At 42.3% G+C, this 15,244-nt stretch overlaps 1 protein-coding gene and 1 pseudogene across 1 annotated transcript in view; both read right to left on the reverse strand.

Annotated features, from left to right (window-relative positions):
• Positions 1 to 2,760: 2,760 nt before the first annotated feature.
• Positions 2,761 to 14,090, reverse strand: LOC123053307 (ubiquitin-like modifier-activating enzyme atg7; annotated as a pseudogene).
• An 882-nt stretch (positions 14,091 to 14,972) lies between these two features.
• Positions 14,973 to 15,244, reverse strand: part of LOC123053308 (COP9 signalosome complex subunit 8) — a gene marked incomplete in the record, with an annotated part of 4,535 nt that continues 4,263 nt past the window's right edge. The window contains 1 exon segment of the mRNA XM_044476767.1: positions 14,973 to 15,232.

A 15,244-nucleotide genomic window follows, 5' to 3' on the forward strand; every position in this document is an offset into this window, starting at 1 on the left:
CTTACACTAACATGTAAACAGTTGTGTTGCCTTCATATTCTGATCATGGATTTTAAACATACTGCTAACAAAATGTTGGGTTTTACCTAGTTCAAAACATGACCAACACTGTGATGTTGCCTTTGTATTGTTTAAATTTCGTCTTCATCAGTATATCCCATCTAAATGGCTTCCATTTAAAAATTCTGAAGTTTATGAACAACACGTACTACAACTAAATCTAGCAGCTGTGCTCTGGAACACGGTTCGATAGAGCAAGTTAATTTCTGTTAGACTCAAAACAGTTTCACGTTAATGTGCAGCGGGTCAATTGGTTTTTTTCTTTTTGAGGATCGGTTCAATTGGTTTTTGTGCAGCGGGAGGGCAGAAGCCATCCTGCTACTAGTTTATTTCTTGGACGACATTTGTGTATACTTCAATTTTTATCTACTTTCTACTGTATTGGGTTACTTGTGCAGAACTTTATTTAATTGCTTAAATTGATCTTGCATGCCCGGATGCTCATTGGCAGCTTCTGGCCAGCCGGTGTGGAATTCGATGTTTTGGCCGGGGGAATATTGGGAGAGGCCGGAAGAAATGATATACCCCCACCCCCAGCAGCAAAACGAAGAGCATGTCGAGGAAGAAGCCGCTGACACAGAGCAGGAGATAGTACAGCGTGTAATGGAATGGGTTCTTGAAGAGCCCTAACTATCGGCGCTTATTAGCATCACATGCATGCACCTAGTCAGAGACAAAGCCTTCAGTTCTTGGGAAAAGATGAATAGTTGAGCAGCTACTAGGCGGGACTAGATCTTACTCGGATGCTGCTGGATGTTGTAAGAAATGAAAACACACGTGCAACAATCTTCTGTCGACCCGTTGTATGTTACCCTCGATCGTATTCAGTTCAGTTCAGGCCATGTGCCTGTTATATGAAATGCAACAAACTACCTCTGTGTACGTGTGTTTCACTTGAGGTCTTGGCAACCGGGCATGCAATGCAGTACAGCTAGAGGCTACACATAGTAGTATCGTTCCAAGTCAGGACATGCATTTTGCTGCCAATGATGTTGGTACAATTTGCTGTTATTTGAGGTAAAGTCAATGTATAGCCTTAGCTAGCCTTCCCGCAACAACAACAAAAAGTACCCCTTCATCCCACAATATAAAATGTTTTTGCAAGCTACGTCTTATACTAGAAGGGATGGGCGCGCGTTGTTGGGTTTATTAAAAAAATATTCACTCTGTTTCAAAATATAAGGTATATTACTTTTTAAAAAATCAAACATTTTAAGTTTGATCAAATTTGTAGAGAAATATATCAAAATCTATAACATCGAATCAGTATGATTAGATTCATCATGGAATGAATTTTCATACTTTTTTTGTTTAATGTTGTGGATGTCGATATTTTTTGCTCTGAACTTGGTCAAGTTAAAGAAATTTGACTTTCCAAAAAACTAGTATCCCTTATATTCTGAAACTGATGGAATATTTAGTTTGGCGAGTGCGGAAGATGATGGGGCGTGTTTTATTTTTATTTATAATGTGATGATTTCATGGAATATTTATATTTATGTGGGAAATTTCAGCGTCAGTGGCTGCATGTACTATATTGGTGCTATAGTATCACATGGTCGCTTCCTTTTACTAGGTGGTGGGAGGGTGCACGTGGTTGATATGTTTTTATAACGCCGGTTGTCGCTAATTGATTTGAAGAATCATTGGCCTAGTCTAAATCGTAAACTGAATTCAAAATTAAATACCTCAACTGAATGAAAGAGACTCAAAATTAGGGAACATAGGGAATTAAAAGAATTGAATGGGAAAGCAACTTGAGAAATTGTTGACCCGGTCAAAATCGGGTGACCCAATTCTAAATTGAAGACCTCAGTTAATTGTGAGGCCTCAGTTAATTAGGAAGCATAGTGTAGTATAAAACATAGTGTATAATACCCTCTCTTTTTTGAGGGGGGAACTGATAGTACCCTCGGTAGGATGGCGAGCATTGCCGCCATTGGCAGTGGTGGTACAGAAAACCGACAGTACTCTCGGATGGAAATATTGTAAGGCCTTAATGATTATCCGGTGAACCAATCATATAGTCACTGAATGAGTTTACACTCGGATTTTGTATGCATCTTGTAAAAATTGAGAAGTAAGGAGTCTACAAACATCATGAATGTTCTTTTTTTTTTTAAGATCCAGCTGATTGCTGGCTTGTATTGATTGATAGCAGGGAGCAGGTGTTAAACATCAAATGCGGGTTCTGATCCGAGGATCAAAGGAGATAAAGAAGAAGAATTGCAAAAGAAACATGTAAGGTGCTATGGCTATTCTCTCAGGGAGGATCCCAGAAAGGGTGCTCCAAAAATGCTGCTCCCACTTGGCGCCAAAATTCTAGTGTTCGTTGGATGGCTGCCGTGATGCTAGCTCGCGTTGCCATCTTGCCTCCGAAGGTGCTCTCGTTTCTAGCCTTCCAAATCTCGGAGAGGATGAGGATGATGCTTGTCTTGAGGGCCTTCTTGTGTTCAGGCCGCGCTGCACCGATCATTGCAGCAACGATGGCCATCGGTTTAGTGTCTAATTCTGTAATGTCATTTGATGCAATGTGATTACGAGTAACATAATACTCCCTCCGTTCCAAATTACTCGTCGTGGTTTTAGTTCGAACTAAAACCACGACGAGTAATTTGGAACGGAGGGAGTAGCATTCTATGTTCCCTTTTTCTTAAATGGTCCAATAAAAGTGAGAAGTATGAGTGATAGTTCCATAAGTTTGATCTGCTTTAAGCTGTAATGTATTCCCTGCTTGTTGTAACTAGGTTATGTTTGGACAACCTTGCATATGTATAATGCAGCGTCTGAACAGCTAATCTGCTTTCAGCTTTAATGGATTTCCCTACTTGCTGTCACTGATAAGCGACGTTCTCAGTTACATGTGAACCTGTCCTAGCCATTTTACAGAAAAAGCCAGCAGAAGGGGCACCAGCCTACCTGGCACCACAGAGGGTTGCCTCAGGCAGCGCGCCATGGGCGCGCCCCAGCCCCTAGTTACACTAGTTATAGTCATGAAATCACGTGGTACTTCAGATGTCAGCGAACTCGTCATCTTTGACTTCATCTACCCACTCGACCTGAGAAATATCCGTGCATTTCATCAAGTCCGTCAGGCCGGTGAGGTCTTCTAGATAGGTTGGTTCATTGATCGCCTGCATCACAAAATCCAGTCCTCTACTCCTGTATTCAGACAATACCTGCCATTTGTTTTGCACGAGATCAAGTGAATGAATAAACAGTACGGGTTTCAGCAAAGTTTGAACTATAAGAGTTTGCTTACCGCGTTTGAACATGCAACACATCTGCTTGAGGCATAGCCCAGGAGGGTTAATAAGTTGTACTGCGATATTGATCCCCGTATCTGGTGCGGCAACAGACCAAACGAACGCTCACTGGTCGTGCCAGCAGTATCTCCTGGAGCATGTATACTGCATAAGATGGAAATCAACTATCAGTTCACATTGCCTTCTCATAATGAATGCATCTGTCGTCTTACATAGAAACCATATAGTACACGAGTTCATGCTGTCCAACTTCCAAGTGTTCAGCTGCTTACCCATCTGGATGATTTAAGATTCTTGCAAAGAGGTCTGCAGCATATCCAGATGCAATGGAGGCCAGTCCAGGTCGTGTTACTGTGCACTGTTGGTCCAGTGTTCGGTTGGAGACCGACTGCATCAAAAGATAATAAAACATCTTATATGATGGTTGTAGTAGATAACACATATTGAGGAAATAAGTGCGATTCAAAAATCTCTGGCAACAAACGTTACATCAACTGGGGTTATAACGTCATTGCAGAAGTAACAGCCCAGTCTTTGACGGCCAAGAACATCTTCCGCAGACAGCCTAGTCGTCGCAGCAACCACATTTGGACTTTTGGAATTTGTTCCTGGACCAGCTCCATGTCGCATGGCAAGGTAGCTATCAAATCCTAGGGCTGCAGTTTGACAAGAGGCATTAGATTTAGAACTTCCAATGTGTAAATTATTCAAGAATATGGACAGAGTTTACCTTGTTTTCATTCGCACAGAGAAGTGTTGGAAGCCACCTACTTTCCCTTGTGTCAGTCAACAAGAACACGGCATCATGGGTAGCTACTAACTTCTGGAGACGCTTGCAATTATCAAGCACACCAGCTGCTTCCTTAGATGACACTGGATGCCCTGGCATCGGTATTTCCATTTGAACTCCTTCAGCCTCCTACAAGGCAGAAATTGAGATGAAAATGTTCTAAAAAAAAATTGAAGTACTACCTTGAGAGGAAATGAAAACTCACCACTGACGAACATCTCTCTTTTAGATGTGTGAATATTGCTGTTGCTTTCGGGACATCACGGTCACCAAATGTGTAAAGTGATTGCCTTGCCAAATTTGACATACCAACACTACCACTGTCAACCACTGTCAGCTTCCGAACACCATAATCCTGAGAAGTTGGTATCCAGCATGATTAACAAGATGTTCTGTGAGTATACTCTACAGTTCAACATAAAAGTAGCATCAAACATAACACTAACCATAAGAATGCGAGCTACATCACACCCAAGAGTTCCAGCACGTAAAATTAGACATCAAACACTAGACAACTTCCCAGAATTTACAGGGAAGCTGACAGGCAATGTCAAACAAGTGTCCAGCTTAATCACATTATTAGAAACACCTGTAAGGTCCTTTAAATATGTTGGTTGGTTGATGGCTTTCATAATAAAATCCAATCCTTCTCTTCTATATTCAGACAATACCTGCAATGTTTAGGAAGGAGAAACATCAGAAAATATACAGAACTCTTATAATATAGTGTTAGGTGTGCTATAATCTGGAACGTCAAAATCAATAAAAAAATCTTATAATATAACGCCATGTGTCCTATAATATACTTACACCATTGGAACATGCATTACAATCGTTTGAGGAATTGCCTATCACAGTTGATAAAGCACACTCTGGGAGTGATCCTTGCATCTGATGCGGCAATAAACCAAGCCAATGTTCAGTGTCCATACCAGCAATATCTCCTGGAGCATGTATCCTGCAAGAGGTATGAATTATGATACAATCCTTGAGGCACAATGTACATGGACTGTAAGTTTCCTTTACTTTTAGGGTTGAGGCGCCTATTTACATGGGCTCTTCGGGGATGTAGCACACAGGACCCTTCCTTTCCAGTCCAATTAAACTAAATATCAAAACGTGCAAGCAATCAAATCTGGATCTCAAGCACTCAACTTTTCATTCAAGAACACTTGAAAAAAGTTTCAACTCATGACATTAAAATTTCAACTCCAAAGAGGCAAAACAAAACAGGCACTGGATATGGCAACTTGCTCCTCGGGAAAATATCTGGTGCCAGGACCTCTACCAGTATTTAAACACGAAGGAAGGCAAAAGGGACATCAATAAGATGGTCATAATCCGAGAGAGGAAGATGAGGGATGTCAACCAAGTCAAATGCATCAAGGACAAAGCAGATCGGCTTCTGGTGAAGGACAAGGACATCAAGCATAGATGGCAAGAATGAGAGCTCTATCATTGAACTGGATGATTCCTTCGACGATACTTTTTGTGCGATGAATCCACGAGTCTGAGGGAGGCTTTAAAAAGGATGAAAGGAGGCAAGGGGATGGGCCCTGATTGTATCCCCATTGAGGTGCGGAGAGGCCTCGGAGACAGTGATGTTATGGCTAACTAAGTTTTTTCAGCCTCATTTTTCAGGAAAACAACATGCTCAAAGAATGAAGGCAGAGTATACTAGTACCAATCTTCAAGAACAAAGGGGGTGTTCAAAGTTGTACTAATTACGTGGGATTAAGCTGATGACCCATACAATGAAGCTGTGGGAGAGAATTTTGAGCACCGCGTAAGATAAATGACAACAATGACCATTAATCAGTTTGGTTTCATGTCTGGGAGGTCGACCATGGAAGCCATTTTCTTGGTACGATAACTTATGGAGAGATACAAGGAGCAAAAGAAGGACCTACACATGGTGTTCATTGACCTGAAGAAGGCCTACGATAAGATACCGCGGAATGTCATGTGATGGCCCTACAAAGTCCTAACGAAGTACATTACACTCATCAAGGATATGTATGATTATACTGTGACAAGTGTTCGAACAAGTGACGGCGACACTGATGACTTTCCGATTAAAATAAGACAGCACAAAGGGTCAGCTTTGAGCCCTTATCTTTTTGCTTTGGTGATGGATGAGGTCACAAGGGATATACAAGGAGATATCCCATGGTGTATGCTCTTTTCAGATAATGTGGTGCTAGTCGACGATAGTCGGGCGGGGTTTAATAGAAAGTTAGAGCTGTGGAGACAAACTTTGGAATCGAAAGGTTTTAGACTTAGTAGAACTAAAAACCGAGTACACGAGGTGCGGTTTCAATACTACTAGGCACGAGGAGAGGGTTAGCCTTGATGGGCACGTGGTACCTCAGAAGTACACGTTCCAATATGTCGGGTCGACGTTGCATAAGGATGGTGATATCGATGAAGATGTGAGCCATCGAGTCAAAGCTAGATGGATGCCGTTGCTCTTGGTCTTGGCCTTGTAGACGTAGGCCATCCTCTTGCCGCCATACCAGGCCACGTCCTCCCTGGTGTTCACCCCCTCGATCTGCAGCAGCGACGTCGTCTCGTACTGGTTCGACTTGGGCCTCTTGTATCCGAGGATGGTGCCACGGACGTAGAGCCTCACGCGCTGGCCGGTGCGTCTCACCATCTTGCTGCTGCAGCGCCGCCGGGGAGGAGAGGTTCGGGGTGAGCTGCGAGAAGGCCGGCGCAACCAGGAAGGGAGGATGGATGAAGTGGTGCCAAGCTTCTGGCGTCCTCTATGACAAGAGAATGCCACAAAAGCTAAAAGGCAGGTACTATAGGACACCGATTGACCTAGAATGTTGTGTGGCACTGAATGTTGCCAACTAAAAGGCGACATGTCCAACAGTTAGGTGTAGCAGAGATGCAGATGTTGAGATGGATATGTGGCCACATAAGAAAAGATCAGGTCCGGAATGTTGATATTCGTGATAGAGTTGGGGTAGCACCAATTAAAAAGAAGCTTGTCCAACATCGTCTGAGATGGTATGGCATATACAATGCAGGCCTCCAGAAGCTGTCAAGTGAGATCGGGATAGAGCAAACTTGACATGGGAGGAGCCCGTAAAGAGAGATCTGAGGAATATCACCAAAGAACTAGCCTATCTCAACTTGTTTAGGACTGAAAGGGGTACATTTTAGTATATACATGGGCACATGACTATAATCTGCAACATAGATAACTTGAAAGGCTTTATCAGTACTTTATTACTGATATTCCTATATTTGGCTAGCTGAAAACCTACTTCCCCAGCTCTGTCCTGCTCACCTGTCCGGACGGTGTCCGTGCAGTACTGTACGGGACTCCTAGGGTGTGTTTGGTGGCATGTATGGACCTAGCCTAGTTCTCCTCTCATACATATTGAGTCCATGCATTTGTTGTTGTTTGGCAGCGATGGATGCACTGAGACATGCTGAGCTGAGACTTTGTTTGGCAGCCTGCATGCGTTTAGACATGCTGAACAATTTTGAATTCCGAATATTTTTTTGAATGGTGAACAAAATTGAAAAGCGTGAACAAAAAATTAAACATTTTTTGAAAATTTAAATAAATTTTGAGGCTTTTTTTAAAATATGAACATATTTGAAATTCTGAACTTTTTTATAAGTTTAAACAAAAATTGAACTTTTGAATATTTTACGAAAATATAACAAAATTTGAAATTCTAAACTTTTTTCAAATTTCAAAAAAAATTGTTTTTTAATTCTGAACATTTTTTACATTTAAACAAAAAATGAAATTCTGAACATTTATTAAAAATTCAAACAAAATTTGAAATTCTGAACTTTTTGAAATTCTAAACATTTTCAAAAATTTAAACAAATTTTGAAATTCTGAACTTTTTCAAAAAAAAATAAACAAATTTGAAATTCTGAATATTTTTTGGAAATTTAAACAAAATTTGAAATTATGAACATTTTTTGGAAATATAAACATATCTAGACGTGGTCTGGTGGGTGGGGACGAGGGTCAGGGCCAGTATAGCTGGGGTGCATGAGATGGGCATGGTTGAGGGCCCTTTTATGCATCAGATGGGCATAGCCCAGGTGAGCCCATGCACCCTACCAAACAAGCAAAAGTGGGTCGAATTGGGAACTTTTGCCCTCATGCACCCTCCATACACCCTACCAAACACACCTAGGCACACATAAACAAGCTACAAAAAAGTAGGTCCCAAAACGCATATTCAACACCCGGCGCCTTTTTGAACTTTGTAATCAACTACTCTTCATCGTTATCACTGACATACATACAAAAATTACATTTATGGACTTATCTTTCAGGAATTAAGTAGCTTACCCCTCTTCATGATGTAATATCCTCGCAAAGAGCTCCACTGCTTTGCCAGATGCAATCGAGGTCAACCCAGGCAGGGCTACTGTTTCATTAAGGACTAACTGCAAAACAATACAAACAAACAAATATGAAATTATATTAAGGAACTGGTGTCAAAATTGTAAGTATAAAACAGAAACAAAAGGAGAACATTTCCACAAATATAAGTCTTTATCTGGTATACATTGACAAAAGAAGTCGAGTCGTTGCAGAAACAACAGCCTAATCTTTGGTGACCAAGAGCATCTTCGGTAGATAAATTATGTCCTGGACCAGCACCATGCCGCATGACAAGGTAACTGTCATATCCTGATGCTGCAGTGATAGCGATCTGCAGTGGAGACAGAAGACCTTTAGTTCCCAAGAGCCAGTATATGATGAAGTAGAAAGATGGGGGATATATTACTTATTTAACTGAACACATGACTGGAATATATTAATTATCCTCTTAAGCCATTAAGTATTAAGATTCCTTGGTCAATATGAGCTGAGAATTATTGCAACCCCGCACATGTTAAATGTGTCTGAGATTTACCTTATTTTCGTTTGCACACAGTAGAGTTGGAAACCATCTACTCTCCCATGTGTCAGTCAACAAGAAGACCACATCACTGGAAGCTACTAATGCTTGAAGACGCTTGCAATTATCAAGCACACTTGACATTTTGGTTTTAGAAACCGGATTCCCAGGCACTGGTATTTCCATCTGTATGCCTTCAACCTCCTAAAAGGCAGCAATTGTTATCAACAAACAGATCTATAGGAAACGTAATATTCAAGATAAAGGTAGCAACGACTTACCACTGCAGGACATCTCTCTTTTAGATGTGGAACTATCGCGGTGGCTCTTGGGACACCACAATCATTATCTACGTAGAGTGATTGTTTGACTATATCAGGAATGGCAACACAACCACCATCAACCACTGTTAGTTTCCGTACACCCCAGGTCTGAAGATTTGGTTCCACCAAAAATAAAAAGGTAGGAAAGATGTGTAAGGGCATATACTGTTAAAGTTTGTTCGAAGGAATAGTATTACAGTTCGTTACAAGGGAGCATAGATATAGTGGTAGCACAAAGTACAAACCATGAGTAAGCGGGAAACTTCACAGCCAAGAGCTCCAGCACCCAACACAAGGCATCGAGCGCTACGCAACTTGTTTAAAACAAGAGAGGGATGTCGCCATCCCATAAGCTTCAAGTGCATCACCTGTTTTTCTTCATCCTGGCTGTGTATATGATAAACAATCAAATAGATTGCATTTGTTGATGATGATGTGCAAAGGAAGGTAAATAATCTTCACTACCTTGCTGGATTCAGTGAGTCAAGATCAATGGGTTTCAGTATCTTTTCTTTCTTTCGATCCCCAGCCTTTTCTCCTTCCCATCCAATAATTTCAGGCACATAATCAGAGCCATCCCAGCCTGTAATCACAACTAATGTTAAAAACAATTACTAATGAGATTGTAAAGATCTTATTCAGATCGATCATAATACCATGAGGTGCTGCAAATGATGCTTCACCAATAAGGGACTTCTCTAGATCAGGTTCCCCACGTCTTTCTCTGTAGCACAAGAACTGAACTTTCTCGATTTTCCACCGCAGGCTCAGGAATGCAATGTAGTTTCTAAGAGCCCAGCCAGGGTAATCTTGATGACCATGATCATAAAATCCAAACAGGAGCTGCTTTACCAAATAAAAGTGTAAGCAATGCATACTTGGAAGGTTCCAGAAATATTAAGAAAGTTGCAATAAGATATAATATTTTTTGCATATTATACATGAGGATTTCAGAAAAAAGACTAGAGAAATCAAAGATATTATGGTGTAGATCTTTTGGAGGAGAAGTCTATAGTTAGAAAAAACCTAGATGTAGATATTTTAGGTATTGGATCTTAAATATTCATGCATAAGAAATATCTAGCACTTAGATAATTGTGGAGAATCTAGAGTAGAGATAATATCTACCGTAGGATTTGGAAAATTATTGCCACATGGCAGTATCTACATTGTAGAAGTATAAACAAGGTGGCCTCACTCTCACCAAAGCAAGCAACAACAACAACAACAACAACAAAGCCTTTAGTCCCAAACAAGTTAGGGTAGGCTAGAGGTGAAACCCATAAGATCTCGCGACCAACTCATGGCTCTGGCACATGGATAGCAAGCTTCCACGCACCCCTGTCCATAGCTGGTTCTTTGGTGATACTCCAATCCCTCAGGTCTCTCTTAACGGACTCCTCCCATGTCAAATTCGGTCTACCCCTACCTCTCTTGACATTCTCCGCACGCTTTAGCCGTGTGCTATGCACTGGAGCTTCTAGAGGCTTGCGTTGAATATGCCCAAACCATCTCAGACGATGTTGGACAAGCTTCTCTTCAATTGGTGCTCACCAAAGCAAGCAAAGAGAAGAAAAGAAGCTACAAATATGATATCTTAGAAATGGCCAAAAAGGAGCCAGTGTAGAGATAGATAGCTACTAATTGTACTAATAATTTTATGTAAACCAAATAAAGAGCTAAATATACCTCATGATAATATAATCTCCAAAAATGCATGGACCCTCAAATACTTTGATGCAAGACCAACCATCAATATTTTACATTTTACATTTAGAGAAACAATACATGAATAATAAGTATAAAGTTTAATATGAGATCACAAAAAGTTGTGATGAAATGGATGACACAAACATACCTTTTGGTGATCGCCCGAATAACCTTTCCAGCACTTAAGTTGTCTTATAACAACAGAAGAATCTGAGTATATATGGACCCAAAAAAATGGACAACCTAAAATAATTATCAATAAATATAGCAAATTAGATAAATATATACAAGTAATGATAAGTTGTGAAATATTAATTTGAAATGACTTAACAAACCTGTGGTTTCATTTGAATCGCGCCACACTTTCATTGATTTAGACAATGATGTTTCCTAGAGAAGTAAATACATGGCACTCATTACCTATCATAAAAAAAAAAATATGTGATATTAGGTGCATTACCTCCTCTTGGCTTAGCACCTCTGAGGCGCTATGCAGTCTGAGAAAAGTCATTTTAGAGTTCAAAACCAACGAGGGGAATGCAACATCATAATAGACCTTCCAATTTTTCAGATCCACAAATGATATCACAAGAAACCTCAATAGAAGAGTAGGATCCTCTTCAATTTTACCGGATAAAATATCATAAAAGATCTACATCCACAATATATATACAACATAAAATTGTGAAAATTGACAAAAACCGGAAAGAATTAAGATTAAATATTTCCTATTAAACAATGTACCCTTTTTCCTTCTTCTTTGAGTAGAAGGTCCACATCTAGATTTTTGAAGCCCAACATGTTATTAGTGTTTACGAGGGTCCTCGGAACTATACAATTGTTCCTAGAGTGAAATGGAGGTGATGCTTCTAATGATTTTGAGGATAGCCTGACGAGACCCGGAATTTTTGGATGTGCGCACAAAGTATAACAGCCTAGCACAAAAATAAATAAATAATGTTAGTATATTCAAAAATACTAGAACTAGCCAAAACATACACAGATAGTCAAACTAGAAGAATAAAAAACCACAAAATTCAAGTACTTCATGGTTGGGGCAGGGGAATTCCACTTCTTTTCAGGATTCCCAAGAGTTGTTTCCCATAGAGAAAATAATGTTATGAGTGTTCACAACAAAGTATACAAGCAGAAAGAGCAATCAGGGCTACAACAATAATTTGATAAACAAATGATGTTAGCACGGGATGGAACAAAATTTGCTAGCAAGTTACACACGAAGAGTACCATCCAAAGGAACATTTGAAGTAAACCTTACAGAGTGCACACAAAATATAAGAAACTATTTTTAAGAAACATTGAGCTGACAACCGTGTAATTGGTTCCTGGCACTTTCCCACCTGCGACCGGGGGAACCCTAGCACGCCGCCCCCGCCCCAACCCTCCTCTCACGCCCCTCCTCCCCCAGCCACCGCCGAGTGAAGTCTGGCCTCCTGGATCTGGGAGGGCGGCTCGGGGCCTCCTGGACGGCAATGGGATGGCACGACTGTCGTGGCTGGGTGGCAGCATAATCCGGGTCGATGGCATTCGGACGTGCCCTAGTGTCAACGGACTTCGACGGGTGGCGCAGATCCAATATGTGTTGGTGGATGCCGTTCGGCAGCGTGCTGGTGTAGGGGGCAGCCCATTTCGTGCTGGTCTTGCCATCGCGCTTGTACTCTCCTTCCATGTAATGCAGTTGTGGTGTCAATCCGAGTCGGGCGCCCCTGAAGTTGTTGTGTTGTCAGGCGGATCTGCGCCGATGGCCACGGTGTGGTGGCGTGCGGGCTTGCCACGGCCAAGGTCAAAGAACTAGGCCGGAGCTTGCTCGACGGAGGCCGTCAATAGCCACTCGGTGTGTTGCCCCAGTCCAAGGGAACTGGCTGGAGACGCAGGCGCGGGCGCTTCCTACGGTGCAGGCACCCAAACTCGTTGTCATGCCGGGCTATGAGTGGATGGAATGACTCTGCACTTCCTACCGTGGTTGATGTGTTGTGAAGTGGGCGGTTGACGGTGTCTCGGGAGATGGATGCCGGGGGCGGCGTCCTCGGGTGGTGGTCCGCATGGTTGGTTCTTGGCGGGCACCATGATGGTGATGATGGCTATGCTTTCTTTGTTGCGTGGGCAGCAAGGGGTATAGCGGCACGCGGCTCAGGCTCGTTCTCTGTCGTTGGCAGTAGCGACGCCGAGGTCCAGATCTGGAGGCTTGTGTTCGTCATGGTGGTCCTGGATGCCTCGCTGTGGCACGGGCGAGCTGTCGAGCGAAAGCTCCGCGCTTTGATGCCGACGCACGCGGTTGTCGCTCTCCTCTTGAGGACGTCGTTGTGGTTCTCCTCTCCGTGTCAGGTTACTGAGTGAAGACCCTTGTCTGTCTCGGACTTGGCAATGACGACGGTTAGCGTTGTCTTCCCTCCTGAGGGCATTGTCATGGAGCTTAGTTATCTGGGGTGTATCGTGACACTATATTCAGGTTTTCCTGTGTTAGTTCTCGACCACATAGGCGTGTACGTTTATGTTGTCCGGTTATGCCCGGATCTGCTTTGTACGAGAGGCTCCTCCTTACCTTGTATATATCGTTCAGCCGTGCACCTTGGTTCGATGCTTTATCTATAAAGCGGGGCCAGAGCCAATTTCAAGAAGAAACATTGCACCACCAACTGGAGGAGCACGGATCTCATAAAATAAAACTCCAGGAGCACCCACAGCTAAGACCATCTTCGATTCAATGCACAAAATACACAACCTCCTTCCGCCCTAAATCGCTACTATCGAAAAATTCGGAGACAATCAACGGGGAGAGGATGCTCACCAGTGATGGGGACTGGGGAGTCGTCGATGCTGAGGACGTCGAGCTTGAGGCAGCGGACGGCGTCCCAGAATCCCGGATCGACGCGGCTCTCGATGGCCTCCATCTCGAGCGGACGCGCATGCGTCTCAGCTTTCGCCGCCATCTTCCGTCTCGTCTTTCGGAATTGAATAACCCTTGCAGTTGGAGCAGGCTTTGCTCTGGCTTATGTATAACTGCGAAACCGGGTAAAACAGCGAACCGTCTTCAAATAGTAGTAATTCGACTCAACCTTAACCTTTGCACCAAGTCGGCCGTGCTCTGGGCCAGGCTAGGCCGGCCGACCGAGTTGGCAACCTGTCAGGACCCAACCTTTTTTTGACCTCCTAAATTCTGAAGATTCTGAAGAATTGCAAAACTTTCACTGTTCATTCTATCTTGGATCCGAGGGTCTACAATCTTCTACGGAATACTGTTTATCTCCTTTCTTGGGTCGTTTGTGATGCTGGCTATATAAGCTGTGTACGCCTAAATGCAGGCTATCTTATCTCGTGTATTTGGGCTGAACCCTAGCCGCTGCCATGTTCTGGCCGGCATAAACTTCTTTGTAATCTCCTAAATTTAGCAAGCATTCCTCTAAGGGTAGTAAATACCTGTGACATGCTGAGCTTCCCCTGTTTCTAAGTGCTCCATCTCTGAATCTCTCCCTGTTCACTGAAGGCCTGTCACAGCCCCGGTCTCGACGTTTTCTTTTTCGGTGTTCTCTTAGAGAAGACGGCTGAAAGGGGATGTGTGGTATCTGCTCCTGAGCCCAAATGGACCCGGATGAACAGTAAATTCATAAAAAAATGTTTAAAAAATCCTGATTTTTTTGGCAAACATTGTTGAATGTTTTGACTGATCACAAAGTTCATGATGGAATGACATTCATAAAAGTCATGGCAAAAAGACAAAATCAGTGTTCAAATCCATGAATGTCATTCCATGACGAAAATTTACACATTTAAAACATTCAACAATGTTTGCCTCAAAAATATCATTCTTTTAAAATTCTTTATCATTTCTTTCCAATTTATTACTGTTCACGGCAGGTGCATATGTGCTCATCTGCAGAAGAGGACTTTCACAATCAGACATATGTTCAACAGCGATCCATGGAGAATTTGCAGTGACTTGCTATTACACCCAGAATAATTTCAAACTTCACGTCACTTAAAACAACTAATAGGTTCAACATAGGCACAGCAATCTGCTTAACTTCGATTCACGCACTCCCTTGCTAGCAAGCAAACGAGACAGGAATGGCAAGCTCGCTTAACCAGAAGACGCATATTCAGTACAGAGCGATCTCTCCTTTCCATCCAAAACACAATCTAGCCGTACAGTATTAAGCTACCACCATGTACGATTAATAGTTTCCTTAAAAG

The sequence above is a fragment of the Triticum aestivum genome, chromosome 2D, assembly GCF_018294505.1.
Source record: "Triticum aestivum cultivar Chinese Spring chromosome 2D, IWGSC CS RefSeq v2.1, whole genome shotgun sequence".
In the NCBI taxonomy this organism is placed as follows: domain Eukaryota; kingdom Viridiplantae; phylum Streptophyta; class Magnoliopsida; order Poales; family Poaceae; genus Triticum; species Triticum aestivum.